This window comes from Palaemon carinicauda, chromosome 3 (assembly GCF_036898095.1).
Source record: "Palaemon carinicauda isolate YSFRI2023 chromosome 3, ASM3689809v2, whole genome shotgun sequence".
NCBI classification, from domain to species: domain Eukaryota; kingdom Metazoa; phylum Arthropoda; class Malacostraca; order Decapoda; family Palaemonidae; genus Palaemon; species Palaemon carinicauda.
The window spans coordinates 87,749,782-87,777,732 of NC_090727.1; the positions used below are offsets into that span (position 1 = coordinate 87,749,782).

Consider the following 27,951-nt stretch of genomic DNA (forward strand, 5'->3'; position numbering starts at 1 on the left):
CATCCCATCACAGCGAAGCAGAAGTCGTCTTCGATTCAAAGGACAGCAATAACGTAACATAACTTGAGCCAAAATTACAATTAACAAAAACAAACCAAGTCCCAAACCCTGTATCACAGACTAAACTCCAAGGTTATAAACTAATACTCAATCAATGTCCTCTTTCATGCAAATTAACTTTTAACATCCAAACTTCACCACAACATAATTGATGTTTGGAAACTAAATCTGCTGTCACCATCTAACATCTGACAATCAAATGCGATGTCATCAAACAACAACATAACTAGCAATGTTGTCTTGCATGGAGACTTCCATGCTCGTGCTAGGAAAAACCAGGTACAGGTAATCTTCTCAGCCTACTCTCTCTATGAACTGAACATGATCTTGTCCATACAAACACAATATTCCTGAACAAGGGCACGCTAAAAAACACAGGAATGCATCCAAAATCCAAACATTGGCACATTCTAAACTATATCATAACCAAGAAGAGACATACCAGGCTAATTAGTAAGAGTAATTCCAATCATGTGTGGTGTGCAGTGTTAAGAAAGTCAGAATAGTTAGATCCCTCTTTAAATTCAGGCCAAGTTTAAGAGATTGATGTGTGCTGGGCTGAAAAAGCAGAAGACGATATCCTTTTCTCACTCAAATTGCAGAGGGCCTCTCTGGAATACCCCAAAATTTTGTTAACAAAGATCTGCAAGGTGATACCAGGTACTTCAGAAGTAACAATTGGTTTCACTAAACCACTCCCACACAAATGCTTTAATGAGGACTCTGATACCATACACTAATTACTTGACCATTGGAAAACACACATTGCATATCTTGCGAACCTCCACTCATCTGCATTGTTTCGAAGACAGTGGCAGAAAAACTTAATAAATGCTAAAGTGGCAAAAAAAAAAAATAAAGACAGTGGCAGAAAAACTTAATAAATGCTAAAGTGGCAAAAAAAAAAAATAATCAGTTGAAAACATGGCAAAATCATTCAAGGATGGCATAATGCATTTTACATGCCAGTGGCAAAATGCTTTTTAAATGCAAGAATAGCAAAAATTCATTATTGTCCAAGTATGACAAAAAGCTGCAAGACCAATAAAGTGTTCAATAATAACTTTACGAATAAAAAAAGTGGCAAAAACCTTCAAGAGAGCATGTGTGGTAAAAAATTCAAGAATGCAAAACTGTAGTCAAAGATTTCATGAATTAAAGTCTGGCAAACATGATATTTTTTTCAAGTGTATTACAACAAATACTTGCAAAATATCAAAAACTTTAAAGACAGCCAGAAATGTAGTTCACACAAACAACCAGAATTTTGTAAATCCAAAGACTGACAGAGGCTAGCTCGACTTGCCAAAGCCAAAACCAAAAACCATACAGAACAAGTACTTTCTGAATCAATCTTAAAGAAAGGGTCGTGTCCTGGGAAAAAGACCCAATGGAAAACCAAATTCTTGAGCAAATAATGTTTGCTAAACCTTTAACTTCTTCCAAATATCAGGTAACACATCATAATCTACAAACTATATTTCATGAATCGTATTATAATGAAAATTACTTATCTCCATTTTCTCATCATTTACAGACAAGACATCAACAGAACCAGGATTATATTCAACTAAAAAAAAGTAGTCTAAACGTCAATATCACAAAATATTGATTTATTATCCACTTTTTTTAATCCGATATTATAGATCAAAGTCTATTAACACACTATTTCTGACGACCAAACTTCACTGTCGCATATGGATGATTAAACATCAAATAAACTGTCACCAACTACATCTGAATATAAAATAGAAAACCAAACAAAATTTGAATATAAACTATCACAAAAAGGAAAAGAATAGAACAGACAAGGTTGTCTTGCATTGGAATTCTAATATCCATGTTAGAAAAAACCAGACACATTCATTAGACTGCTGATAGCTTCTCACTACTGCCTCTATTAGATTAACACAATTTTGACATCACAAGCACAATATTCCTGCTAGAGTAAAAGCTCAAAACACATGAATGATTTAGATATTCAAGCACTGGTACATGTTAGATTACACCATAACCACATAGAAACACACTAATGATGTAAGCATAAACCAAATCACATGGGGAGTGGGGTGTTAGACAGACAGGTAGTTGACTAATGGGACTCCTCTTCAAACTCCAAATTTAACCTCAAATCTGCAAGAAGGCCGAGTTGAAGAATTTGAAATGTGCTGCACTAAAAACAAGAATCCTTTCTCATACAACCATTCTTCATGAACAAACGTTCCTGACGAAAACCCTGACACTATCTACAAAATGTTCTGCAAACTGATACTGATGCGGCATTATAAAAAAAAAATGGCTTCACTAAGTGATTTCATGCAAACTGATTTGAAGAGAACTTTGTACCCGTACAGCAGTTGTTCCGGCAATTGCTTGAACAACGGAAAGTAAATTACTCGTATAATGTATACCTCCACTACTATGTACTGGCCCAAATTGGATAAGGGGACCTGAGGACGAAGCGTATTTCAAATACGTATGCTACAGAACTGCAGTACAGTAGAAATGGCTAAGGAAATTCAAGCCTTTGCTAACCTTACTACTGTACTTATAAGCTTTATACTGTATACAGTAATATCACCACATCTATTCATCATTATCATTACTTGCTAAGCTATAACCCAAGTTGGAAAAGCAAGATGCTTTAAGCCCAGGAGCAACAGGGAAAATAGCCAAGTGAGGAAAGAAAACCAAGAAAAAAGGGATTTTGACGAAGGAAAAATCTATTTCTGGGAAGAGGCCTGTGACGCCCGGTGAGAAAGGTCCTTCCTTATACCTTTCCTAATATAAATCTTCCAAATATACTAGAGAAAGATAAAAGCATGGAATGCAGAGGTTACAACCCTCGCGCGAACACCTTGTAGGTGTCGTGTATTAAACAAAGGCGTGTGTAAACCACTATTCACAGGTTGTCTTCCATTTAGATAATCCCTTCATCAATGGGGAGGGCCGTGACAGGCCCTAGATAACATGGTTGAACTCCCCAACGACACCTACCACGCGCGCCCTCTAGGACATCCTTCTTTAATTGGACTTCAAGCAAGCATAGTTTTTTTGGGCACAGTGTTTTTTCGAAGAATTTCTCGTTATTTTAACATGACTGACATTGTTACTTCACCCTTACCAATGTTAAGTACCATAGTTTGTTTTGGCAGTTTTTGACAGTACCGGGCATTTGTTCTATTTCCATTATGGTGGTTTTTAGTTTTGGAAGCGATTGTCCTGCCGAGATATCGGCAGCCATTTTGGGTATATAAACTATAAAAACTTAACAAAACAGGAAGAGAAAAAAGATAGAATAGTGTGCCAAGTGTACCCTCAAGCAAGAGAATTCTAATACAAGAAAGTGGAAGACCATGGTACAGAGGCTATGGCGCTACCCAAGACAATGGTTTGCTTTTGGAGTGTCCTTCTCCTAGAAGCTGCTGCTTACTATAGCTAAAGTCTCTCTTCTACTCTTACCAAGAGGAAAATAAGCACTAAACAATTACAATGCAGTCATTAATTCCTTGGGTGAAGAAGAATTGTTTGGTAATCTCAGTGTTGTCAGGTGCTTGACGACAGATGAGAATTTGTAAAGAATAGGCCAGACTATTCAGTGTATGTGTTGGCAAAGGGAAAGTGAACTGTAACTAGAGAGAAGGATCCAATGTAGTACTGCCTAGCAAGTCAAAGGACCCCATAACTCTTAGCGCTAGAGAGAAGGATCCAATGTAGTACTGCCTAGCAAGTCAAAGGACCCCATATCTCTCTAGCGGTAGTATCTTAACGGGTGGCTGGTGTTCTACACAACCTAAGAAACACACAATTACTATAGTAACCAACAACTGATGGCATAACAAAGAACTGGGCTGAGAATTTTAACACTATACTGAACCATCTTTAGCACTGTCAGTGAGTGTGGTTTTGATACTATGCCCAACCTATCTCTCATTCATGACCTTAAAAAGCTACCAGATTTGCACAAGGGTCCGAGTGCAATAAAAAATATTAAAGATGGCAAAAAATGTGGTCATGACAGAATTTCAGGTTAAGTTTTCAAGGAGGGCTACATTCTTAAAACAACAGCTGTACAAGATTATTTGTACCCTTTAGAGGAGAGGAAATAGTTAAATCCTAGAAAGGCAACATTCTTATACATAAGAATAAAGCAGATAAGCTCCTGCAACAACAGCAAAGGTATTTTCCTTCTATCTGCAGCTGATAAAATACTAGCTAGTTCTTGTGTTTTGCTAAACATATATTTGAATCTCTGCTACCAAAGACAAAGTGTTGGTATAGGAAACAAAGAGGAACCATCGACATTATTCTCACAGACTCAAATAAAGGAGAATTGTCGATAGAAAAATACAGATTGATGCCTTGCCCTGGTTGACCTTAACAGGGACTTTGATAAAGTGCCCGTAAGTTCCCATGGAAGATACTTGCAAAACATGCAGTTTCTAACAAATGTTTCGAAACACACTAGCTATTTCATTCCAGCATGGAAACCAAAGTCTGTATTGACAGCTTGAAATTCTTATTGTTCCTTGGAAATAGGACTAAAACAGGGTGATGTTCTGGCCCGTCCAATTTAATCTGTTTATTGAATTTACTACAGGAAAAAAAAGATGGCACCCAAATAAAAACAGGTAATTCCACAGCCATAGAGAAACCTTTAACACTATAACCGCTAACTGATTGACCAACAATGTGCTGATGCTGCCTCCAATTAGGCACACATTCCACAGGAAATCAAACACCACATAGAGACAAATACACCAGGCACTTGACAGAAGTCTTAGTACAATGAATTGAAATAGATTATTTACTATTCTTCACTATTAATGATACAAAACTGTATAAGGTGCAATTTGCCAAATACCTTGGGGGTTATTATTTCATATACTACAGAGACTAATGATGATGTTCTGGAGACTATAAACAGGTCTTTAATAGGTCTACAACAAGTATATATGACTGACCACTAAAATACATATGTGTAAAGCAGTATGTATTCATATTCTCCTCTATGGTGCAGAGACCTGGACTAAATTGATGCCATCCGAAGCAAATGGTACATTTACATTTCCTGTTTGATAAAAATAAAATTACAAGCCTCACATGGACGGATCAGATACCACACACAAGAAATTCTGGAATGCAGAGAATGCACAATCATAGAAGCGATGCTTACCAAAAGCTAAATACACTGTTTTTGGTAACGTGATCAGTATGGCTAAAAATGATGCCAGAAAAAAATCTTAAATGGAATATTGAAAAAAGAAAAATTCCACCAAATAACCTGGAACTCTTGATATGGAGAATCGATATTAACAACAGATTCACTGCCCTGGTGCAGAGCTGTGTAGCACATCTTACTTTTAACGATCAGCAGCACCACGCACACCCATTAAACCAAAATCCTCTTGTAAGTGTTCAAAACATGGCAAGGTATGCAACAAGCTAAGGACTGGCCTGGTGAGCCGTAGCAATGAGCACTGACTGCGGGACCAATACTGTACCACCATGTCTGAGAACTCGTCATACTGTGTTCAGACTCTACCTGTAGGTCTTCGTTCATACTCTACTAACTAACATAGAATGTCGACATTAGTTACAATGCACTGTTATAGATTCGATTAGACAAGAAAACACTATCATGATCTGTTATTTCAGAAATCTATAGTCTACCGTCATGAGCAAGATTTTTTACGATCCAAAACTAGACCACCAAAAACAAATCATTTAAAAATTCAGTACCAACAGAAACCAATGCTTCTTGAAAAATCATTAGAATTTACCTTTCATCACAAGCTACACATTATCAAGATTTCCTGAGCACCAAAATTTACTAATACTTTGCAAGAACAATAAAATCACAAATTTTTTATCATTCACTCGTACGAAGGACTAATCTATTATCCTTAAAGTTTTAGAAATATTAACCAGAGTCTATCTATCAACAATGAAGACTTTTCCATATTACTTCAACCTTTAGAAAAGTAACATGAAATCAGGTTAGCTTCCAGACATCCAATTAAGCCTTTGTATTCGGAGGATAACATTACAAAGCCATTAAGACCCAGACTAAGACTTATTACAAGGTATTTTGTAATGGAATGACTTCCTAAAGTCTATAAAATGCTAATAGACAATTCTTTGCAAGACTTGGATGATTTGTTTCTATCAACAACAAACCCGTTTTTGTCTAATTTCTGACGAAGTTATGAATTTCGTAGGTTTCTCACACAGACCTCTAAAAGTGCCCATCAGGATATTTATCCCATTTTATGTCAATTACAATTGAATGATGCACAGTCTCAGACGAAAAGCTATTTAAGCCTCAAGCTGGTACCACCTTTTGAAAAAAACAGCATGTGTTCAACATGTATTTAGAAGTATTGCTTAATCTTAGACCAAAGGAATAACTTTTGACTTTTTATCTAACGTTACTTATTTCTACATTTTCAAGACATCTGGAAGGACATGAAAATATATAAACACTTGAACACAATAATTTTGTAAAATACAGTCATGTAAACTGCAGTAAAAATCAGCATGTGATACAGTCAATCAAATTCATAAAAAAATTTAAAGTTCTGATCTAGAAAAAATCGTTTTTAACATTAAATAACACTAAGACGAAAAATATTTAACGAAATGATAACTTTTCTCAAAAATCAATAGAAAAATCCGAATATTCTATGAGGTTTTTGTAAACAACAATAATTTCCTTAACAAGACAACCTGTATAAAATCCTAAGAAAAAGTGAAAGTAGAATGTCGAGAGAAGTTTGAACCCAGCAGAGTTCCTCCTGATTTACTCATAGAGGAATTTTACTTGGAAATTTAAATGACAATTACTCTTCAATGTTGCTACAAATATCAATCGAAATAAACTCTATAAATTTTTACGGAATGTTTCAAAAAACAATTACATGTAGACAAATATTGGCCAACATACATAACATCACATTATTGAGAGAAAGTAAGCAGATGGCTCGTCTCAGAAATAACCTTACCATCCCCCTTGAACTTCTGTTCATAGCAGTTTTCTCTTACATTTGAAAGGGACTAAACAGTCCTCAACAGTCACAGAAAAAATGGGTATACACCTGGAAGAGCACAAGGGAAGAGAGGAACTTTTCCCATCTCAGGAATCAGCTGTCAGCTTAGAAAACGGGTCTTTGAATCTGCTTCGAAGCTGATAACTGGCTGGTTACTCCCTGCCGAGAACACTCCCTTGGGTCATTGCAATGCTGACTCCAAGGAGCTCTCTTTATTTGTAAGTCTTTCGGAGTTTTTCTAACTACTACAATCTTTCGGAGTTTTTCTAACTACACATTTTATATATGTGAACTTCTGAGCTTCAACTTTGATCCGGAAGTAAAGGTCAATAATATATAGTGCTTTCAATGACATAGTCATAGTTTTTAAGGAAATTAATTGCTCAAGTTCTCAGTTTGTCCCAACTCACCAAGCAAGCTCCTTGAAAATAACAAAAGATAAAAGTACTCTTAAACGAAATACCAACATAAAACTTAAAACTAATCAAAATATAAAAATAAAAATAAAATTTCCTTACTCTTTTGAAAAAAAGGTGTAATAACACCATATGTTCTTCAAAGTTAAGATCAGAATGTTGGGAGTATGAAAGCTCTAAAAGCCTCAAATCTAAGGATCAAATGTGTGATGCTACTTAGGAGCATGTATAGTCTAAAGAGACTCTTTCTATGAAAAATTATGCCTATGAATAGCATGTAAAGACTTGCACAGGAGTAAAAGAAAATCTATTTAATACTGAATATCTAGAATAGTCTCTCATTTGTTCTATAGCTAGCAAGAGAGAACAAGATCATTACAATCTACTTCAAATATCTCATACCTTGATTGTAGGGTCCCACTTTATGACATACCTATGGAAACACTAAATATAATCCCCTTATGGAAACACTATAAATAATCCCATTATGGAAACACTAGACAGAATCCCATTATGGAAACACTAGACATAATCCCATTATGGAAACACTAGACATAATCCCATTATGGAAACACTAGACATAAACCCATTATAGAAACACTAGATTTAATCCCATTATGGAAACACTAGATATAATCCCATTATGGAAACACTAGATATAATCCCATTATGGAAACACTAGATATAGTCCCATTATGGATATACTAGACATAATCCCAATATAGAAACACTAGACATGATCCCACTATGGAAACACTCGACATAACTAATCCCACTATGAAAGCACTAGACATATTCCCACTATGGAAACATTAGACATATTCCCACTATGGAAACATTAGACATATTCCCACTATGGAAACATTAGACATATTCCCACTATGGAAACGCTAGATACAATCCCACTAGATCTGGAGATTTGATGAGAACTGAGCAGAACAAACTCAAAAGCTTATAAAATTATCTGATGAGAACTTGAGTTGAAATTCAGAAGTCCTTGTACAAAAAAATCAATATATGGTATTACAAAATATTCCCATAATTTGAATTAAAAAGTTTTTAACTCAATAAAAAGAAACTTGATTAGGTTTGATGGGAATTGTGTGAAGCACAACATTCACAGAAAAATATGTATATATATACCTTAACCTAAAATAAAACCTCCATATATCAAGACACTGTGGCGTTGGAAACTAGAATTTACGCTCCCTATAAATGAGAAATAACAAAAGGTAATTTCTCAAGCCGTTAAAACCTAACACCAAAACACTGCCTGAGATGATTTTATTCCTAAAATGAAATGCATCATATTTGGTATTACTTCGGATAGATACTTGAAATATCACTACTGGTAGCCTATCAAAAATATCCCTGCCTGACAATCTATTGGACTGGGGTTCCAGACCAGCTTAAGCTTGATAGTCTCTTGTAGTGTTTGCAAGATCACCATCCTTGTGAGCTAAGGAAGGGTATTTGAGGGAGCATATAGATCTACCTGCCGAGTCATCAGCAGCCATAGCCTGGCCTTCCTATTCCTAGCTTGGGTGGAGACGGGTATTGGGCGCTGATCACTCACTCACTCACTCACTCACTCACTCACTCTCTCTCTCTCTCTCTCTCTCTCTCTCTCTCTCTCTCTCTCTCTCTCTCTCTCTCTCTCTCTCTCTCACACACACACACAGTCCCCTGCCATTCAAATGGCTACTTAGATTACCTACTCCATAAGATATTGAAGATCATTAAAAAGCAATTACTTAATTAGTTTGGCAGCCTATAAGGTATAAGTAATGAGTTTTACTTTTAAAACAAAAGCCTGTAAAATATATAATACTTTTGCACAAAAAAAAAAAAAAAAATATAATAAGCTTCTAAGATTTTTAAAAAGCAAAATGTATCAATGTAATATTAACTAGAACATACTTATCTATCTTTGTAGATATCTAAGATATACTCATCTACTTTTGAAATTCCTTAAACTTGCTGATTTTGAATTTAGTTGCTAACCTGAGTAGTTAAAACTATCGTCAAAAATGAATTACACTAAAATAAGCATTTTAAGTCTAAGTTTGCTTATTAATTCATTTGTGATATCCTCTACAATTTAAGGCATCTATCTAATACCAACTTCAATTAAACAGTGGTCAAATACCGCTATTATGCAGCAGCACTCTCAATTTGTGCCTAAGTAATTCACATACTGTACTGAAACTCAATTGTAAGGGTAAAATCTTTGAGTTTTCACTATGATTATCAACATACCAAACACCCTTTAAATATGCGCTATTAGGAGGATTTCCTAATTTATACCCTGCTTACCAAACATGCCTTTGTCAGTAGACCATTTCAGTCAAGGTTGCTGCTCAAGGGTTCGTACCTTTTATAACCAAATTTACCAAACTTACTTAAAGAAACATTTTCAGTCTGGAACATACATCCACACGCCCACAGTGTCTTGAAATATGACGAGAAGCCACGATAATAATGCTCTTTATACTATTCTGAACAGTACACAAAGTTTAAGCAAGATGCAAAATTTTCATGGCAAACTTAAAACTAACCTACGTAAACTATCTTATGCTTGAAAATTATGGCAAATTTATCCACTAGTCCCTAAAATCTCTTGAATGTTTCCCATCAGGGATTGTAACTAAGATTTTCAGTCTGATGTGTCGCTTGTTTTAACTGAATTTTGACAAGCACAAATACATATGAAGTAGCTCAAAATTATTCGGGGCTTTGCCATAACTGATTATTTGCCGTGAATGCCCTAACTAAAAATACCTATCATTTCAAATCTAGTTCAACTATATGAAAACGTAAAACTATTTGCAATTATCATTCATTTTGCCAAAACTTAGCTAGGCAACTTAACTTTGGCCTGACTGGTTCTATGTCACACTATTATCCCTAACCTTCGCAAAGAAATGTTTGCAAAAAATTAAACCTAATCTCCATAACTATCACAAAACATATTATTATGTACGTAAACTGCAGGAAAACTACTGTCAATTATGTAAGTTATGTTACTGGTCTAAATAATTTGCTAGTGATAATTGCATATACATTGAATCTACATCAGATAGCTTTTGATTTTTGACAGCTTAAAACTAACACTGAATGAACTATATTACCTAATTCCACATATCACTTTCAAATGGTTATGTATCTTCAAATGGCCAATATACCTGACATCTAGCAGACTAATTTGGATAAAAGTACCTTGATACAGTTCTTAAGACTGGCTGATACTAGATCTTATGTTTATCAAGTCTATTGAAGCTTAATGAACTATTTTATCCCATAAGTTTATGGCTCTAATAAACTAATACTAGAAAGCTGCTTAAATCTTAATTCTATAGTAATCCTGCAAGCAATAACACAGGAGGATTCCGTATTATAGCCTAAAATGCACATTTGGACAGACATTTTAGAAAAAAAAAATTTGCTAGAGACAATGTTCGATTTTTATCTTGATGCAATCTTCTATTATGCGGAATCTTCCGAATTTTCTTGGGATCTTGAGATATAAATTGTAATTTTCTTGGGATCTTGAGATATAAGTTGTAATTTTCTTATCACCACTTTTTCCACTGCAGTTTTTTTCCTCAAACGATTCTCTGTGGAGTAAAGAAACAAGTTAATTGTGTCATGTATTACCAGATATTATGACAAAGATAAGTAGCCATAACCACTAACCAGACCTCAAGCACATGATTAGGATCCTCGTATAAAGAGGTAAAAGGTTTTGATTTTTTCATGTCTGTAGTGATTAATAAAGAATGATTTTCTTAAGTTATTTATATATAGTTTTTAATGTTATAAAAAATGTTGAACTGGAGAATGATGTAAAATTTGCCAATCGAAGGTTAGTTTCTTTAGTATTACATTATCATAAAAACATGATATACTAGTCTCTATGATCAAGTTATTATTATTATCATTATTATTATTATTATTATTATTATTGCATGAATCTGGTTATGAACTTTATCGGAATATTTAAAAATTTCTCACATTTAGTAAAATATTATCCCAGACCTAAATTACAGTTCTCTTGCTTGAGTGTACACTCAGCATGCTACACACTATTCCACCTTGTTTCTCTTCTTGTTTTTATGAAGTTTTTATAGTTTACATATGATGGATCTAATTTAATGTTGTTAATGATCTTAAAATATTTTATTTTAATTGTTATTTCTTCTCATGTAGTTTATTTCCTTAGTTTCCTTTCCTCACTGAGCTATTTTTTCCAGTTGGAGCCATTGGGCTTATAGCATCATGCTTTTCCAACTAGGGTTGTAGCGTAGCTAGTAATAATGATGATAATACTCCCCAACTTAGGTATCATTTTCAGATAACAAGCTGCTTACTTCCCTCACTTACTTTATCTCAGACTTTATATAATACATTAATTAACCCAGACTTATTGGTAAAATATCATAAGGACAGTCTTGCAAAGACTAAGGATTTCCCATTTCCTGGTTATTATATTTATCTCTACTTCAATATTATCATACATACATATACCAAGGCCCTTCCCCCAATTTTGGGGGGTAGCCGACATCAAACAAATGAAACAAAAAAGGGGACCTCTCCTCTCTACGTTCCTCCCAGACTGACAAGGGACTCAACCGAGTTCGGCTGGTACTGCTAAGGGGGCCACAGCCCACTCTCCACCGTTATCCACGACAGATGAAGCTTCATAAAGCTGAATCCCCTACTGCTGCTACCTCCGCGGTCTTCCAAGGCACTGGAGGAAGCAGCAGAGCCTACCGGAACTGCATCACAATCGCTCGCCATTCATTCCTATTTCTAGCACGCTCTCTTGCCTCTCTCACATCTATCCTCCTATCACCCAGAGCTTCCTTCACTCCATCCATCCACCCAAACCTTGGCCTTCCTCTTGTACTTCTCCTATCAACTCTTGCATTCATCACCTTCTTTAGCAGACAGCAATTTTCCATCCTCTCAACATGGCCAAACCACCTCAACACATTCATATCCACTCTAGCTGCTAACTCATTTCTTACACCCGTTCTCACCCTCACTACTTCGTTCCTAACCCTATCTACTCGAGATACACCAGCCATACTTCTTAGACATTTCATCTCAAACACATTCAATTTCTGTCTCTCCGTCACTTTCATTCCCCGATCCATACATCACAGTTGGTACAATCACTTTCTTATACAGAACTCTCTCTACATTCATGCCCAATCCTCTATTTTTTACTACTCCCTTAACTGGCCCCAACACTTTGCACCCTTCATTCACTCTCTGACATACATCTGCTTCCACTCCACCATTTGCTGCAACAACAGACCCCAAGTACTTAAACTCATCCACCTCCTCAAGTAACTCTCCATCCAACATGACATTCAACCTCCCACCACCCTCCCTTCTCGTACATCTCATAACCTTACTCTTACCCACATTAACTCTCAGCTTCCCTCTCTCACACACCCTTCCAAACTCTGTCACTAATCGGCCAAGCTTCTCTTCGGCGTCTGCAACCAGTACAGTATCATCCGCTAACAACAACTGATTTACCTCCCATTCATGGTCACTCTATTCTACCAATTTCAATCCTCGTCCAAGTACTCGAGCATTCACCTCTCTCACCACTCCAACATACAAGTTAAACAACCACGGCGACATCACACATCCCTGTCTCAGCCCCACTTTAACCGGAAACCAATCGCTCACTTCATTTCCTATCCTAACACATGCTTTACTACCAGATTCATAAATGCAACATACACCTCCTTACCTTTTGCTAAATATTTCTCGCATATCTGCCTAACTGTAAAAATCTGATTCATACAACCCCTACATCTTCTAAAACCACCCTGTACTTCTAAGATTGCATTCTCTGTTTTATCATTAATCCTATTAATCAGTATTCTACCATACACTTTTCCCACCACACTCAACAAACTAATACCCCTTGAATTACAACACTCATGCACATACACATCAATGTTATGAATATTAATAAATTCTACTTCCTTAAGTCATTCTATTCGTGCAATTACGAGTTACTCTACACACATGAATACAGAAATTTCTAGAATATTTGACAAACTACTGGCAATAATAACTGATAATAACTGACAACCTTACATTTCACATTGAATTTCAAGACCTCATTAATATACAATATTTCATTTCTATACCTGTACTTATGACTCCTTTTAAAGGGATTTTGACGAAGGAAAAATCTATTTCTGGGGAGAGACCTGTGACGGCCGGTGAAAAGGGTCCTTCTTTACACTTTTCTAATATAAATATGTTATTTTTATTAATAAAATAAATTTTTGAATATACTTACCCGATAATCATGTAGCTGTCAACTCCGTTGCCCGACAGAATTCTATGGAGGGATACGCCAGCTATCACAATACTAGAAGGGGGTGTATTTACCAGCGCCACCTGTGGCCAGGTACTCAAGTACTTCTTGTTGACACCTCCTCAATTATTCCTCGGTCCACTGGTTCTCTATGGGGAGGAAGGGAGGGTCGATTAAATCATGATTATCGGGTAAGTATATTCAAAAATTTATTTTATTAATAAAAATAACATTTTTCAATATTAAACTTACCCGATAATCATGTAGCTGATTCACACCCAGGGGGGTGGGTGAAAAACCAGTGTACAAGACTAAAGGATAGCTAAGTATCCCGTATTTCATATAATCAGTTATCCACAATAACAATGAAATAATAAGTACCTGGTAAGGAAGTCGACTTGAACCGTTACTCTGCCTTTAATAAGATCGTCTTCCTTACTGAGCGCAGCGTTCCTCTTGGGAGGCTGAATCAACTCAAAGGTGCTAAAGTATACAGGGCTGCAACCCATACTAAAGGACCTCATCACAACCTTTAACCTTGGCGCTTCTCAAGAAAGAATTGACCACCCGCCAAATCAACAAGGATGTGGAAGGCTTCTTAGCCGACCGTACAACCCATAAAAAGTATTCAAGAGAAAGGTTAAAAAGTTATGGGATTATGGGAATGTAGTGGCTGAGCCCTCGCCTACTACTGCATTCGTTGCTACGAATGGACCCAGGGTGTAGCAGTACTCGTAAAGAGACTGGACATCTTTGAGATAGAATGATGCGAACACTGACTTGCTTCTCCAATAGGTTGCATCCATAACACTCTGCAGAGAACGGTTCTGTTTGAAGGCCACTGAAGTAGCCACAGCTCTCACTTCATGTGTCCTTACCTTCAGCAAAGCAAGGTCTTCTTCCTTCAGATGAGAATTTGCTTCTCTAATCAGAAGCCTGATGTAGTAAGAAACTGAGTTCTTAGACATTGGTAGAGAAGGCTTCTTGATAGCACACCATAAGGCTTCTGATTGTCCTCGTAATGGTTTTGACCTTCTTAGATAGTACTTAAGAGCTCTAACTGGGCAAAGTACTCTCTCCAGTTTGTTCCCCACCATGTTGGACAGGCTTGGGATCTCGAACGACTTAGGCCAAGGACGGGAAGGAAGCTCGTTTTTAGCCAAAAAACCGAGCTGCAAGGAACATGTAGCCGTTTCAGATGTGAAACCTATGTTCCTGCTGAAGGCGTGGATCTCACTTACTCTTTTACCTGTTGCTAAGCACACGAGGAAAAGAGTTTTTAATGTGAGGTCCTTAAAAGAGGCTGATTGGAGCGGTTCAAATCCTGATGACATTAGGAACCTTAGGACCACGTCTAGATTCCAGCCTGGAGTGGACAACCGACGTTCCTTTGAGGTCTCAAAAGACCTAAGGAGGTCCTGTAGATCTTTGTTGGAGGAAAGATCCAAGCCTCTGTGGCGGAAAACCGCTGCCAACATACTTCTGTAACCCTTGATCGTAGGAGCTGATAGGGATCTTACGTTCCTTAGATGTAACAGGAAGTCAGCAATCTGGGTTACAGTGGTACTGGTTGAGGAAACTGCATTGGCCTTGCACCAGCTTCGGAAGACTTCCCATTAAGACTGATAGACTCTGAGAGTGGATGTCGTCCTTGCTCTGGCAATCGCTCTGGCTGCCTCCTTCGAAAAGCCCCTAGCTCTTGAGAGTCTTTCGATAGTCTGAAGGCAGTCAGACGAAGAGCGTGGAGGTTTGGGTGTACCTTCTTTACGTGAGGTTGACGCAGAAGGTCCACTCTAGGAGGAAGAGTCCTGGGAACGTCGACCAGCCATTGCAGTACCTCGGTGAACCATTCTCTCGCGGGCCAGAGGGGAGCAACCAACGTCAGCCGTGTCCCTTTGTGAGAGGCGAACTTCTGAAGTACCCTGTTGACAATCTTGAACGGCGGGAATGCATACAGGTCGAGATGGGACCAATCCAGCAGAAAGGCATCCACGTGAACTGCTGCTGGGTCTGGAATCGGAGAACAATACAAGAGAAGCCTCTTGGTCATCGAGGTAGCGAATAGATCTATGGTTGGCTGACCCCACAGGGCCCAAAGTCTGCTGCAAACATTCTTGTGAAGGGTCCACTCTGTGGGGAAGACCTGACCCTTCCGGCTGAGGCGATCTGCCATGACATTCATATCGCCCTGAATGAGCCTCGTTACCAGCGTGAGCTTTCGATCTTTTGACCAAATGAGGAGGTCCCTTGCGATCTCGAACAACTTCCTCGAATGAGTCCCTCCCTGCTTGGAGATGTAAGCCAAGGCTGTGGTGTAGTCGGAGTTCACCTCCACCACCTTGTTAAGCTGGAGGGACTTGAAGTTTATCAAGGCCAGATGAACTGCCAACAACTCCTTGCAATAGATGTGAAGTGTCCTTTGCTCCTGATTCCATGTTCCCGAGCATTCCTGTCCGTCCAGTGTCGCACCCCAGCCCGTGTCCTATGCGTCCGAGAAGAGACGGTGGTCGGGGGTCTGAACAGCCAATGGTAGACCTTCCTTGAGAAGAATGCTGTTCTTCCACCACGTTAGAGTAGACCTCATCTCTTCGGAAACAGGAAATGAGCCCGTCTCTAGCGTCATGTCCTTTATCCAGTGAGCAGCTAGATGATACTGAAGGGGGCGGAGGTGGAGTCTCCCTAACTCGATGAACAGGGCCAGCGATGAAAGTGTCCCTGTTAGACTCATCCACTGCCTGACTAAGCATCGGTTCCTTCTCAGCATGCTCTGGATGCATTCTAGGGCTTGGAAGATCCTTGGGGCCGACGGACAAGTCCGAAAAGCTCGACTCTGAAGATCCATACCCAAGGAGACAATGGTCTGGGATGGAACGAGCTGAGACTCCTCAAAATTGACCAGGAGGCCCAGTTCCTTGGTCAGATCCATAGTCCATTTGAAAATCTCCAGACAGCGACGACTTGTGGGAGCTCTTAAAAGCCAGTCGTCTGACGGAGCCGGACACAAGATCATGATACTGCTGCACAGTCTGTAAACTGTCAATCATGGGCAAGCGGGGAAGTACAGTGACAACCCGAATCTGTCTAGACTGTCTGGGTCGTACAGACAACTCCTTAACGGGTTGCTGAGGTTGCCGCACTGCGTCACAACAAGTCCCTTCTGTTGGTTGTTGAACGTCTTCCCCGTGACACATTGACTCCGTAAACAAAAAATCCTCTAACAAGGACTAAGCTTGGACTGCATGTCATGCAACACAGCTCAAGGTCTATGGGAGCAGGTGTGGTAACAGACGGGATTAGCGGCTGAAGTGGAACCATTACCTTCCCTGTAAGCATGTTATGCTTAAATAAAAGTCCATAAGAGGTTATGCAGCTAAAGGCTCCCTCCAAATGACAGAGTCCTCAAGGGAATATCAGAAGGAGGGAGAAAAGAACTTTCTCATCTACAGGGACCTTATCCTAGAAAAGCTAAGTTCTCTGAGTGAGGGTTCACTGGTGCAAAAGCAGCAGACTAGAAGGCAACGTTATGAAACTGCTTGACCGTCTAGTGAGTTGGCAACAACCCAAGATGTGTTGAGAAGCATGCGGTAAGGTATGCAGAGCATGATGTATGCAGAGTATGCTGTATGCAGAGCATGCTGTATGTAGAGCATGTTGTATGCAGAGCATGCTGAATGCAGAGCATGCTGTATGCAGAGCATGTTGTATGCAGAGCATGCTGAATGCAGAGCATGCTGTATGCTGAGCATGTAGTAAGCAGAGCCTGCTGTAAGGAAAGCAGAGCGTGTGCATGGCGTTTAACATTTCTCAGAAATTCCATGACCAGTGCTAGAGTGCTTTATGCATGCTTGCATGGGGTTTAAACCATGGTATGAAAATGGAGGTAAGGTATGCTGAACAGCAGAGTCAGAACGAGCTGGAACAACAATAGTTGCGGTTTCCTCTTCAAGACTCCGATGAGGGAACACCTGAGGCTCAGTCTGCAAAGGCTGAATAAAAGACAAGCAGAAGGAAGGCGCATGGGTGGAGGAGGCTGACTCCTAGCATGAGTGGTTGAACCCAAGGGTTGCGCTTGCTGAGCGGTTGGCGGAAGCGGAGTAGCAAGTTCCAGTTCCTGTGGTGTGAGCGGAGCGCGATGAGGAAGAGGCTGCGCAGAACAAGGTAAATGTCTCGCAAGCTGAGGCTCCTGAGGCGCAAGGCTAAGGTGTTGTGGTGCTTGCCTTGTGGAGGGTTGAGCTCGCTGCAGCGAGAGCTGAGGAGACTGACTCATGGATGGGAGAGGTTGTTGTACCTCAACCGAGTGTTGCATCACTGGTGGAGCAGCAAGTGGAGGCGGAGGAAGAGAGGTATAATCCTCCTGATCCCAATGTAAAGGTTGCCTTAAGGAAGGCGGAGGCTGAACACCACAGGGAACAGCAAACTCAGCACGTGGCTCAACATCGTACGCCTGGCAGGTGGAACTGTTGGCAGGTGGTACTGCGATCAGGCGGAGCGAGTGTAGGTGGAGGGAGTGTAGGCGGAGGCGGAGGAGCAACACTCTCAGCCCGACACTCACGCATCAAGTCCGAAAGCTGTGCTTGCATGGACTGTAGTAGAGTCCACAACATCGTACGCCTGGCAGATGGTACTGCGATCCGGCGGAGCGAGTGTAGGTGGAGGGAGTGTAGGCGGAGGCGGAGGAGCAACACTCTCAGCCCGACACTCACGCATCAAGTCCGAAAGCTGTGCTTGCATGGACTGTAGTAGAGTTCACAATATCGTACGCCTGGCAGGTGGTACTGTGATCAGGCGGAGCGATCATAGGCGGGGGGGGAGTGTAGGCGGAGGCGGAGGCGCAACACTCTCAGCCCGACACTCACGCATCAAGACCGAAAGTTGTGACTGTATGGACTGCAGTAGAGTTAACTTGGGGTCGGCAGACACTAAGTTCTGCTGAGGTAAAGCCTTAACAGCAGAGATCTGTTGTGGCAGAACCTTACTCCTCTTAGGCGGAGTGTAATCAACTGATGACTGAGGAGAGTCAGAGCTAACCCAATGACTGCATTCGGGTTGTGAACTTTAACTTCGTACGTCTGGCATAGGTCTGGACTTAACGTTTAAGAGGTCTTGAGACCTGAGACCAGCGTTACTCTGCCTTTATTTTCTCCCCTAATCTCTTCTGCAGACGAGCAAAATAAGGGCTCAATCGTCTGCGGGTGGGAGTGACGGTCTCGGTAAGACACGCCCACAACCACCGAGAATACTTCTGTGCGCCGATCAAGGCCTGCTGAACCCTTATGCCCTTCGACATTGCTTCTCCCCTGGGCTTGGGAGCTTGCAAGAGGTCCCGGACTGGGAGGACGACTGGCGCGCACAAAAGTACCCTCACGCACTAATCACTTATCACTTTGATTTCTGTTTGCACTTATTTCACTGAACTCGAAACTTTAAGTGGTTTGTACCTGAAATACGCAATTCTATCCTTTCTCAAAGTTAGTAATTGCGAAAACAGAATTACAATGTAACAGAAAAATCTAATGAAAGATAATTCAGTGGTTGGAAAGAGACTAAACACTAGATCACTCTAGAAACGTTTAGTTTCTTCCCCTAAAGAGACTAGGGAGAAGAGCAAAAACGATAACGACGTTACTCGTACGCCTGGCAGGCTTGAATGAAACGTTTATCCTCTTTCTCCCTCCGTCTCTATCTCTCTCTCTCTCTCTCTCTCTTGACTTAGAACCTGAGAGAAGAGCCCAATCATATATATCGTTAAAACATATTATTGTTAAAGGAAAAAAACTGAAAAGTTCCTTTATTAGGATCAAAACCATTAAGTTAAGAAAGAATGAACAAAACGCTAGACACGGTTACTCTTACTGCAACGTGAAACCGTGAACATTCTTTCTCTATCGTAACGATAGAGTGCAAGTTGAACGTTCTGAACGTCAACAACTGCAGAGACAAAACAAAACGTTAGTTCAACTTTGAAAACAGTACGAGACTGTCAAAGAAAATCTTTCAAACTCTGTGGCGGAAATAGCATAATATGTTAACAGGTAAAACCGAAATGACGGGCTCAAAGTTTATTAACTTCGGTAAAAGACCGCCTACTATTAGGAAGGTCGAATATAAACAAATATAAAAATTAATTTTAATGAGTTTATAATAAAAGGAAGTTAATCGAAGAGGCCTATAAGAGGCGGAGAGATATAAAATAAATCTATAACTTTTGTTAAGCAAAATTAAGAAAGAGAGTCTATACTCTCTTAGACACCAACACTTCCGTCTAAGGGAAGGGTCGGCCATTGAAAGGTGAACGAGAGTTCATACTCTCTCGTCACCATAATTAATCAAATTAATTCCAAAAGCTAACTAAGCTAATATAGAAGTTTCCAGTAAAGCGACAGCCGAAATCAAAGAGAAATACTTCACCAAAGTCGTGAAAATACTCCAAGAACATAAGCGTATCCCAGAACGTCTTGCCGGAAGCACGACAGAGGAATAATTGAGGAGGTGTCAACAAGAAGTACTTGAGTACCTGGCCACAGGTGGCGCTGGTAAATACACCCCCTTCTAGTATTGTGATAGCTGGCGTATCCCTCCATAGAATTCTGTCGGGCAACGGAGTTGACAGCTACATGATTATCGGGTAAGTTTAATATTGAAAACTTCCAAATATACTAGAGAAAGATAAAAGCATGGAATGCAGAGGTTACTACCCTCGCGCGATCACCTTGTGGATGTCGTGTATACAACAAGGGCGTGTGAAAACCACTATTCACAGGCTGTCTTCCATTTAGATAATCCCTTCATCAAAGGGGAGGGCCGTGACAGGCCATAGAGAACACAGTTGGACTACCCCACCGACACCTACTACTCTCGCCCTCCAGGTCATCCTTCTGTTTTGGACTTGCCCGCTAAGTCGTTATTGTTTTGTTCAGTGTGAAATGTAATTACCCTACTAAAACACTTTCCTTAAAGAATAATCTTTAACAGTTATTAATGAAAACTTACCTTATCAGTGCTGAGCATGGATCATCTCCTTAAGAATTCACAAAGCATCTTCCTTAGGAACTTTCATCACATTAGAACTTCAACATTTGTCTTGGAAAAAAAAGGCAATAATTTTCTGGAATGAAAAAGAAATTTAAGTCATTATAATCTAATATCCATCGGCTTAAAGAGATTCTAAAATCAGAACAATGGGGTTCACCAGGCTTCAAACATCTAAAATCTTAGCTCCTATTACTGTATTACAAGGCTCACAAGATAGGACAGACGATCTTAGTATTATTTTGTGATCAATGGCATTTCAATGTAGGTATAGTTGGATATAGGAATTTTCTTGGCACACCACACTCTGAGAAAGTGCACCGTGTCATTCCCTTACTGTAGTCAAGTAACAAACGAATAGTGTAGGGATTGGTGACATGAGTGGTTGGCGGGGCTACACACACACACACACACACACACACACACACACTCTCCTCTCAGTAATGTTGAGAAAACGGCCACCTCCTCAGAGCGAGGTTTACCAGGAATGCTAACTGTAACTAACTCAAATTGCAACCCTCCTCTTTTGCAGAAACTTAATATAATCATAAAATTGGGATTACAAGGCAGATACAGGTCCTTAACTTACAAACATTGGGATATAAGAAGACAAATCTAACTGAAATTCAGATATTGAGTCAAAAATTTATAATAAAGTACTGAAATAAAACAATATATAATTTATTGCAGTAAGAAAGACGGTATTTGCAATATGAAACAGGACCTTGTTGACTTTCCCGCAGAAAATTACTGTATAGGCATGTGAAATAGGTGAAGTCTACCCCAGGCCAAAATTTTACAAAATTCAATTTACATATAATTCAACTTACAAAAAGGCTTGGATCCTACTAAGCTTGTATGTTGAGGACTTTCTGTACTATTATAATTACTTTCAAATTTGTCATTTCTTTATTATTAAAAAGTAAGAAATAATTGACAACTCTGCAAGTAATTTGTATTTTTTTCTAACTGTACAAACCTGAGTCCTTTATATTAGAGAGATAACCAAGAAGCTGTAGTACATGGTTGTTAAAATTCATAACAAGGTGTAAAGAACTGATCAGTAGTTACCAGTTGGCAGCTGGGAAGCACTGCCCCCCCCCCCCAACTCCCGCTAAGTCTAATGTTGATGAACCTTACATAATCATAATCTCGTTCGCTACCTGAGGATGCAAAGACCACTTGGATCAAACTATTTGCATCCTCTTGATCAACTTGTCTGCTAGAATGTTCATTTTGCTTGGAATGAAGTGGGCCGACAAGGTGATAGCTATGTCCCCAGCCCATTCCAAAATTTCCACTGCTAACTGGCAGAGCTGCAATGAAACAGTACCTCCTCATTTGTTTCTGTAAGCCACCACTGTGGTGTTATCACTCATCAACACCATAAAGTCACCAGTCATGAAAGGTTAAAAGTCTCGCGAGACCAACAGGGCTGCCTTGAGCTGTAACATGATGTGGCACCAACAATCTTTGTCTCACTACTGTCCTAACAACAGATGTTGCAAGAGGAATGCTCTCCACCTTTCCTTTAATGCATCATGAACAGTCAAGTTCTGGAGAGGGTGAGAGAAGAGCTGAATCCATTAGGAGATTGGTCTTGCCTAACCACGACTCCACGTTTCTTTGCTCTTCCCCTATCGGAACCTGTTTCCCGGGAGAGTAACTGCCTTGAGACTGGTAGTTCTTCAGTTGCCACTGAATGGAACAAATCCGGAGATATCCTTTCGTGATGAGGCACTTCAAGGATGCAAGGAGGCTCTGCCACCGATGTGCCAGCAGCCGAGGTTGTTGAAGGAGAGAGAGGGGCACCTTCCTCAGGAAAGTCAGACGATCTTGTGATGAGATAACTCTCCTGAGGATCATGTTTATTTCCCTTCCTAGATATATCAGTCTTTGTCTGGGCAAGAGAACTGACTTCTCTTGATTTACAGAGTCAATCTTTATTTCCCTTCCTATATACATCAGTCTTTGTCTGGGAAAGACAACTGACTTCTCTCAATTTACAGAGTCAATCTTTATTACCCTCCCTATATATATCAGTCTTTGTCTGGGAAAGAGAACTGACTTCTCTCAATTTACAGAGTCAATCTTTATTACCCTCCCTATATAAGTCTTTGTCTGGGCAAGAGAACCAATCGTTTAGATAACGTAATAGACCGATTCTGTTGGCATGAGCCAAGGCCAATACCAGAGTGAACAGTCAGGTGAAAACTTGTGGTGCCACTCAAAGAACAAAACATGGCACCCTGAACTGATACACCTTGTTCGCTATGACGAACCAGAGGTACTTCCTTGAGGTGGGCTGTTCTAGGATCTGGAAGAACACATCCTTCAGGTCTATTGTCACCATAAAGTTTAATGATCTGATTACCTGTCTGACCATGACTGCTGTCCCCATTTTGAACAGAGTTTACACAACAAACTCATTTAACTCTCAAGAGGTCTTCAGCCTCCAGATGCCTTTATGACACGAAAGAGTCGACTGAAGAAGCCTGGGGACCCGTTGATGACTTCCTGGAAAGCGCCCTTATTTACTATGGTCTGAACTTCCACCGAAGGGGGAGGTCCTTCGTTGACCCCTGATGAAAGGAAAATAACATCGTCAATGGAGGAATCAGAGTAGGGGGAGAGCTGATGAACGGTACAAGTTATCTGAAGCGCGGTACATCCACCGCCCGTCATTCAGCTCCATGATGTAACCACCTCCAACTTCTGAGCTGTAGGCATTACCTCACCTGTGCTGCTGTGGGAGGATTGGCCACGCCCAGGTACCTGCGTCATCCTCACCTTTTTCCTCTTCGCTGACCGTTCCCTCGGCACTGTCTATTTGAAATGGGCACCTGCTGCTGTGTTCCCTGTCTGGAGGTGGACTGTACAGAGCGAGAATCGTCTTTCGACATCCCCTTATACGCTTGTTTTGCTATAGGTGACAGTTTTTGTTGGCCGGAGATGGGCAAGACCTGTGGCTACCTAAAAGATACAGCAAGGTGGAGAAAGGAGTCCCCTCAACTTTTCGGCCACTGTCTAAACAAATTCTGTTGGGAACATGGAGTGACCTTTGATGGAAATGTTTCTTAGTTGTAACACTCCATGCATACAATCTGTCTCTGGAATTTGGAGGCCACACCATCAAATCTCTTTAGGAGCCAGTTAGTTACTGGTTGGCACCTTGATGAGCGAGGAACTCCAATGCCATATCTCCGATGAGGACTATGTTCTTTAAAGTATCATGCTTGTTAGGGTGTGTGAGCTCTTCTGTGTTGGCGAGGAAACCAACAGTGCCCGACCAGTGGTCCATCCACCCAGGAAACTGCCTCAAAGGTCGCCATAGCCACGCACTTCACATTCTAAGCGTCAGAGACTGCAAAGACAATAGATTGGGAGGACAATTAATTTGCTGGTACACCATGTGCTAGAGCAGACACCACAGGGTCAAGTGGCAAGGGGGTGGGGATGGCTTCTTGGACTTTATAGTATTTCCTTTGATATGTATACGCCGGAGATATGATCTTCACGGACATCCCAGCCCTCAGCAAGTTTCTTCGTGCTGACACCTGGGCATCTAATTCGTCTAGAACTTACTCCCGAATCTAATGGAAAAGTAGGATGACATAAGCAAAGAATTCCAACTGGGAAAACACCTCAGTGAGGAAAGGAAATAAGTAAACAAATAGAAGTGTATGGCCAAGTGTACCCTCAAACATGAGAACTCTAAACCAAAACAGTGAAAGACCATGGTACAGAGACTATGACACTACCCAAGATTAGAGAATAATGGTTTGATTTTGGAGTGACCTCCTCCTAAATGAGCTACTTACCATAGCTAAAGTGTCTCTTTTATCCTTAACAAGAGGGCAGTAGCCATTGAACAATTATGGTGCATTAGTTAACCCATTGAGTGAAGAATTTTTTGTTTACCTTAACATTGTCAGGTGTATGACTAAAGAGGAGAATTTATAAAGAATAGGCCAGACTATTCGGTGTATATGTATAAGGCAAAATGGGGCCAGAACCAAAGAGGGATTCAATGTAATACTATCTGGCCAGTCCCTGTTCGAGCGTCATTAAACCTTCAGGCAACCTTTCAGAATTCTGATTACTCTCTTTATCTTCCATCCTCTCATGCATCCTCGACATCGGATCTGCTATCACATTTTCATTTCGCAGTACATATTCTAACCTAAAATCAAATTCACTCGAGGCCTCTATTGTCCTACCAACCCTTGCATTCACACACTCTTTCCTAATCATATACACTAGGGGCTGATGGTCAGTATGCACAATGAATTTTACACCATACAATAATAGTTTCAATGCTTTCACACAAAATCGCATTGCAGCCAATTCCGTCAATCGTCGAATACTTCCGCTCAGCTTTATTAGATGCTTTACTAACATACGCTATTACTCTCAATTCCTCTTCTCCATTTACTCTGCATTTGAACCAAACAACCACCCATACTAACCCCACTCACATTCGTACACAACTCAAGCATATTCGCATTTTCACTATAGTCTGGAAATGCCAAAGTGACGTCTTTTGTGGCCTCTTCCTTCAACCTTTTAAATGCTTCTATCATCTGATCATCCCATTTTAACTTCGTACTATTCCTTTTACCCGCCCATTCATTCAAAGGCTTCCCTATACCTGAACAATCTTTAACAAACTTGCAACCAAACTCAACCAAACCAAGAAAACCTTGCAACTCACGCACAGTCTGGGGACGTGGAAATTCTCGCACCTTATTCACAAACTTGTCACTCTTCCTTATACCAGATTCACCCACTAAATGGCCAAGAAATTTCACCTCCCTGGCCAACCACGTACACATCTCAAGCTTAATTTTCACACCAACTTCAATTAACCACCTCAACACTGCCTCAAGCAACTGCATATGTTCCTCAACAGTCTCGCTCACAATCAGAATATCATCTATAAAAACAGTCACCTTCTGTCGATCGAACCCAGCCAAAACAACATTCATCGCCCTTTGGAAGGCAGCAGGCGCATTAACAAGGCAAAAACTTAATCTTCTAAACTGATGGTGACAATTACTACTCAAAAATGCTGTAATGGGCCTGCTCCCCTCTGCCAGAGGCATCTGGTATTAGCCCTGCACCAAATCTAATTTAGTAAAAACTTTCATTCCATGCATCTTATAAACACAATCAGACACCACATTCATTGGAAAACGTTCTTTAACAGTCACTTCATTCACCTTCCTATACTGTAATCAATACACATGCGTAAACTTCCACCAGGCTTTCGTACAGGGACAATAGGGCTATTCCAGGCACTCTCACTCCTTTCTATTATACCCATGCACTCTAATTCCTGACACTGCTCCTCTATCTCCTTGGCAATAGGCGGAGAAAAATGCCTGGGACGCTGATATATGGGGGTATCATCACTGAGAACTATTTTAAATTCTGGCAGGTCTGAACCCCCACAATCATCGTCACCGAGACTCATAACTCTCCGCTTATCCCATAACATCTTAAGCAATCGTTCCCTTTCGACCTTGCTTACACTCTCATCTAACTTGATTCTTTCTTTCAACCTATCGTAATCCCAATCGTCATCGTTCTTTACCTTACCAGCCATTACCTGTCTCGCCTTAACATATCTTTCATCCTCTACATCGATCAGTGTTTACATACATCCCATGCAATCGCCCTCACGTATACCACGTACTCTCTTCCTCCTATCACTCGACAACAAACTTACATACCCTGAGGTTCCTGCATATTCATAACACCATCATATATATACGCACTTGTTTTCACCAAATTACCTGCTTCCATACCTTCCACTACAAATTCATATTTGTCACTATTGGAAATTCCCAGACTTCTCGGCCAGGCAACTTTTACACTAATAACCTCACCTTTCTTACCCGATAACTACACTTTCCTTTGCTATCAACGGCACTCCCCTCCACACCTTCGTACTCACTCTGACGTCTTCTTTTAAATAAAATTCCTCACAAATATTACCCTTACCCTTTATTTCTATCATATTCACACTTGGATGTAAAATCATACCACATTTTTTCAGAAATTTATACCCAAGCAGTACGTCATATTTCTCATTCGCTCCCTCGACCACGTAAAAATCATTATCCTCCATCATCAGCCCCCAATCATAACATTTTCCCGCAACTTGCCTTGCACAGGCATATGCAAATTACCAATGCATTTTACTTCACCCTTATATCCCTTAAATTCACAAACCTCTTTTACCTTATCATATACATTCCTAAACATTAAACTGACACCACACCCAGTATCAATCAAACCAACCAACTCTACACCATTAAAAATCATTTTCCCACTCATGCAATCATGTGCTCATTCCCCCATCACATCTTCATGCAATAAACGCTCACAAACATGCATCACATTCACTCCCCATACACACGAGGACTAACCCAGCTGAACCCTCTGATTAATTAGTTTCCCGAACATCCTGGCTGACTTAATCCCTTCTTCCTACAAACCCTTGCTACATGCCCATTCACCTAGCACGATGCTCCTGGCACATCCTCGCATAATGACCATCTCCTTACCACAATTACCGAAAATCACATTTGTACGATTACTCCTACATCCACTTGCTACATCCCCAGTCGTACCACACCGATAACACTTAACCACTTTCTCTTTCTTACAGTCGCTAATACGATGCCCTGTCTCTCCACACCCGAAACATGTCCTAATGCCGATCTACACTCGTTCTTTTTATGTCCTACCTTCCCACACCTATAACACTTCTCTTCACGGATACCACTACCTAACCTAACTTGCTGCGGACTAGCACTTCTATCTCTCCAAACTTGATTTTCCTGTCTAAACCCTTCATTTCTCGGCATGGATATTCCTACATTACTCGCCCTAACATTTCTATCTACTACACTCTCAGCTACCCTCATTGGCCCTCTCATAACAGCATCTCTAAAACTACCAAATTCTGGCACACTTTCCTCCAATCCAGTTCTTACACACAGTTTTACTTTCTTTCATACACCTATCCAACTCGTAATCC

At 40.2% G+C, this 27,951-nt stretch overlaps 1 protein-coding gene across 1 annotated transcript in view; it reads right to left on the minus strand.

Annotated features, from left to right (window-relative positions):
• Positions 1–924: 924 nt before the first annotated feature.
• LOC137638369 (clumping factor A-like) overlaps positions 925–27,951 on the minus strand; it is a 48,973-nt gene continuing 21,946 nt past the window's right edge. The window contains exons 6-7 of the mRNA XM_068370400.1: positions 20,865–20,979; positions 925–11,142 (exon numbers count right to left, since the gene is read on the minus strand). The gene's annotated coding sequence lies outside the window, so the exon portion shown is untranslated. The remainder of the gene's footprint in view (positions 11,143–20,864; positions 20,980–27,951) is intronic.